Consider the following 4,572-nt stretch of genomic DNA (forward strand, 5'->3'; position numbering starts at 1 on the left):
ATATTCGTATGGTGTGTTAAATAATTCTCACACATTTGTACGGGTTACGTATTAAATGGAGAAGTTTCGTATTAAATATTTGTGTATATTAGTTGTCTTTTCCTCTAAAAAAAAAAAAAAAACCATCCAAAACTCACCAAAATAATTAATTGATACTCATGGTGTTCAGAGAAGATCGCACACACTACAAGGTACGCATAACACTTGTCACACATGCAGCTCGATTATTCTATCCATATTTTATTACTGCGGTATGATCATCATTTCTGAAATTACGTGTAAGTCTAACTACCCTGTGAAACTTTCTTTCGTATTTTCTAACATTGAACCATCTCATTAATTGTTTTTGGAAATCTGACATGACAAGACTTACTATGGATCCCCATTGTTGTTGTTTATAACCACATGGGTCATTAACCACACTTGGAATCCAGATTGGTACAGACTCATAGATTGGCTATAAATCTCTTCTTTTTCAGCCATTCTCATTCAAACAATTTTCACTATCCTTCCCTCAGTAATACTAACAAATGGATCAACCAAGAAAAATAATGCCCGAGAAAGACTACCTAAAAGTTTTGGAAGATGGCCGGTTTTATCCTTATTTTGACACCGAAATAATACGTCGGGGATGGAAGCCTCTTCTATATCATTCAACAGCTTGTTATTCTCGAGAATTGGTTTTGATGTTCTACCAATTTATAGGACCTGAGAATGGAAAATTCTACTTCAATGCTTATGGACGGCGATTGGAATTGACTAGGGAAATTATCTCGGACATACTTCAAATACCAATGAATACCCAGGAGTTCCTTTTTCCAGAGTCATCATTTGATTCTGTCAAAACTTTACTAGGAGCTACCATATCTCATGGCGAAGTGGGAAATAGACATCACGTTGTTCTTCAACGCTCTTTGAAACAGATTCAACGAGTTGTGCTCCACTGGTTGGGACACAATGTGATAGGTACATCTCACTAATCAGAAGTCACAAAGACTTAACTCCACCTGCTTTGGATTTTGCAGAATCAAAGAGATGATTTTTGTCTAATCCAACACCTCTGGAACGTGATCACCAGGAAAACAAGAAAGTCAGCACCTCTACCTCTACTTACTTTAGTCACGCAAATTATGATGCGTTGGGGTTATCCAGTAATTTCTCTAGAAACACCACTTCAAAGAGCATATATTAGTGTACTCCAAACAGACTACTCCATTGGTTTTTGGATTCCTGATACTCTGACAGATGAACAGAACAACCCAAGCTCAAACCCTGAACATTTCTTTGATGAAAATGTCATGCTAAATTTTTTTAATCCCATGGAAGGCATTCAATTTCTTCATCAAGGAATGCGGGAACTATACGTTCATCAGAATATCATCATTACAACTCTTAAGGATTTCCAAGAACGTCAAGCAAAGCATGATGTTGAATAGGAGGAAATCTTGGAAAATCATTCTCGATCCTTGCGGAATCACGCTCTCCTTATGGAAAATCAAACTACACTCTCTCTCGGCCAAGGGGACATTCGGATGCGGCAGCGAACAAATGGAAGAACTAAAACGATCCTAGTGCACGATATGCGTCTCCAAGATCAACATAATAATCCATAATTTTCTAATATTACTAAGTAAACAATCGTATATGTTATTACATTTTTCATCGTATCATGAATTTTGTCTTATCTTTGTGTCTTCTTTTGTATGAAATGCTTAATAGGATTGTCATCATTTGCGTTGTGACTAATATAATTTTAACATGTGCTTATAGGAGGATCTATTTTCTTACATACTCATTTATCCATCCAGTTTGCCTTTGTCGTTACCTATTTCTTTACTTCATCCACTATGGCATCTTCATCAATTGCATCTTCATCAAACATGGTATCTCCCAAACTCATTCCTGAGCAATCCTTTCAGTCTATGATGGATTCCAATACCTATGGCCATCTTTTCCGTGACTACATTACAAACATCGGGTGGTCTTCCCTAATTTTTCAACCTGACCAAACTTATTCTCCGAGTTTGGCTGCATACTTTTATGCTAATATGGAAGACACACCAAAGATTCAACCATCGATGGTTTCTACTTACACGGGTTCACAATCCTAGTTGGTGACACACCTCACATCTTTTCTGAACAACAACTTGCCCTAACTTTGGATCTTCCATACCACGAACCTGCTGCATCATGGCATTACATCTATCATAATTCTTACCGTTCCTTTCAGTAGGAAGTGTTTCACGACTCTTATGGTGATGGTCTTGAGATTAAACGAGAAGGAAATGGCCATGTGCCATGGCGCGACATCACCATTCCATTAGCAAGCATGACCATGAACATGGGGACTGCGATGTTATTTGTACTCCTGAACATTATAGGAGATTGGCATTTTTCTACTGCCAATGAGGCTGCCTGCGTCGTATTCAGTGCACTGGCTCAAGGTCATACATTATTTAACATCTTAGGTTGTGTTATCTTCAACCTGAAATGAGCTCGCACTTTTCAGGATCAGTATATACTTTTACCGGTCACCGCTTGCCGAATCATGAAGACACATTTCCCACAGTTTGCGGCTACTTTTCATGATCGGTTAAAGGTAGATTCTATGTGCTTTCGGCAAAACGTAATCATTCGCTCATCAGGTTTCGGCAATGGAAGCGTCCCTCGCGGTACCTGAGGCATGTTCGTTGTTACCAGAAGGATGAAAATATGAAGAAACATTTAAGGAAATCTGGAGACAAAGAATGGGCAGAAATTTGGCAGACTATTATCTTTTGGCGCGATGCTAAGGAAATGCATTTCCTTAAAGAGGACACCAAACCTTCACATCCTTCTGGATGATAAACTTGAGCTTGCCATTGTACATATATCTAGCTAAACCTTATGTTTGGTGTGCTATTGTTTTTCATGTTTCGTATGCTATTGTTTTTCATTATTTCGTGTGCTATGTTTAGTGTGCTATTGAACATTTTATTGTTCTTTCTGAATAATATATTATGTTCTCCAACCTTTCTGTTCCAGCAATCTAGCCCTAATTTTGCTCACGGTTCTCAGGTACTTTCTCTTTTTAATTGTTGATACTTCGAGGACTAAGCATCATTCTCATTGGGGTGCTTTAACCCTCAGAGCAAATATTAGGCAAATTGTAACCTCAGTATATAGTTTTTATTTTCATGTTAATAATTGTACTTAGTGACAAAGTCTTGTTTTCTTTTCAATGATGAAAATTGTCTAGAAATCTCACATTAGTATCCTAATTAGGATTTGTTTTAAGAAACTTAAGATAATACATTATGCAATAGTTTATACATCTTTTCATGAACATTCATGTATCGAGTATCATCGATTGTACATAACAAGAAGTTTCGAACCAACGGTTAGTTACTTAAACTATAAATCCTATGAGAATCTAACCAAAACCTTGACATGAGTGATTTGTGTGTGATGACACAGGAGGAGTAGTTTTTCCGATTAGAGAAAATCACGATCTACTTACTTAATCACCACCAACCCTAAAGCGAGAATTTAGGCCATCTTTGGATCGACATAGCTAAAAATTCTTACCTTACAAATTTTACCGCTTAGTCACTCCATCAACCTTTCATCAAACCTTTCACTTTCACCAAAAAAATTCCTTACCCATCTATTAAACCAAATAAAAGAACCTACCTAAGTGATGAGTATGAGAAATAGGATGAAATGTGGAAAGAATAAAAAGAAAGACTTGTCCCAAATAAAAGTCAGTTACTTGCTTCAGGAAAGAAAAATAGAATCATGTTCTTAAGCCATCTAGATTTTAAAAAAAAAATAAATTAGAGGCTTAAGAACAAGGTTGGAAAACTCAGTTAGAAGAACGAAAGAAAACAAGGATTTCTCTAGTGTAAATATATGAAGACCCTATTCTCTCATACTCGTAAATTTTGATTATCCATTTCCATTTTCTTGTACACTATCACCTAAGCCCCACAATACCTAATAAAGACTTCTAGCTCAATTAGGAGTAGGGTGGTGTGATAATAAGTAGTAGACGTGATTGATCAACATCGGCTCCTCTGACTGTCATTGAGATGTGAGGAAGCGTGTGCCCACTGCACACTGGAATTAACAAAACCTGAGTGGAAATTTTTTGAGTGAAATTGTGTTTTGACACATACCTGTGAGAACCCATTTAGGTACACTCTCCAAAGGATTCAGAAACAACCCTGCTAGTACATTTCAATGAAAAGTTCACTACATGCATGATCATATGTAGATGTTTTAATTATTGAATACATATTAACTTGAGTTTCAAAGAAATCAATCCTCGTTCCCTACTAAGGAGATGTATGGATATCTGACATTAATTTAGGAAACGAGTTTCTGTCACTGAGTCGTTGTAGTATAAATAAAGTTTGTGAGTATCTTCTCTGAAAAACTCTCACGAGGCTATAACTCGTCAACTAGGGAATTCCTAGTGGTTTAAGGCCTTGTTGCATATGGTCAATGCAACCACACTTTGCGATATGAGAATTAGTTAGGACTACACATTTTTGGCCACTTATCTGTTTTAATGTCTCTTCTTTGCTTGAG

This window comes from Coptis chinensis, chromosome 4, assembly GCF_015680905.1.
Source record: "Coptis chinensis isolate HL-2020 chromosome 4, ASM1568090v1, whole genome shotgun sequence".
In the NCBI taxonomy this organism is placed as follows: domain Eukaryota; kingdom Viridiplantae; phylum Streptophyta; class Magnoliopsida; order Ranunculales; family Ranunculaceae; genus Coptis; species Coptis chinensis.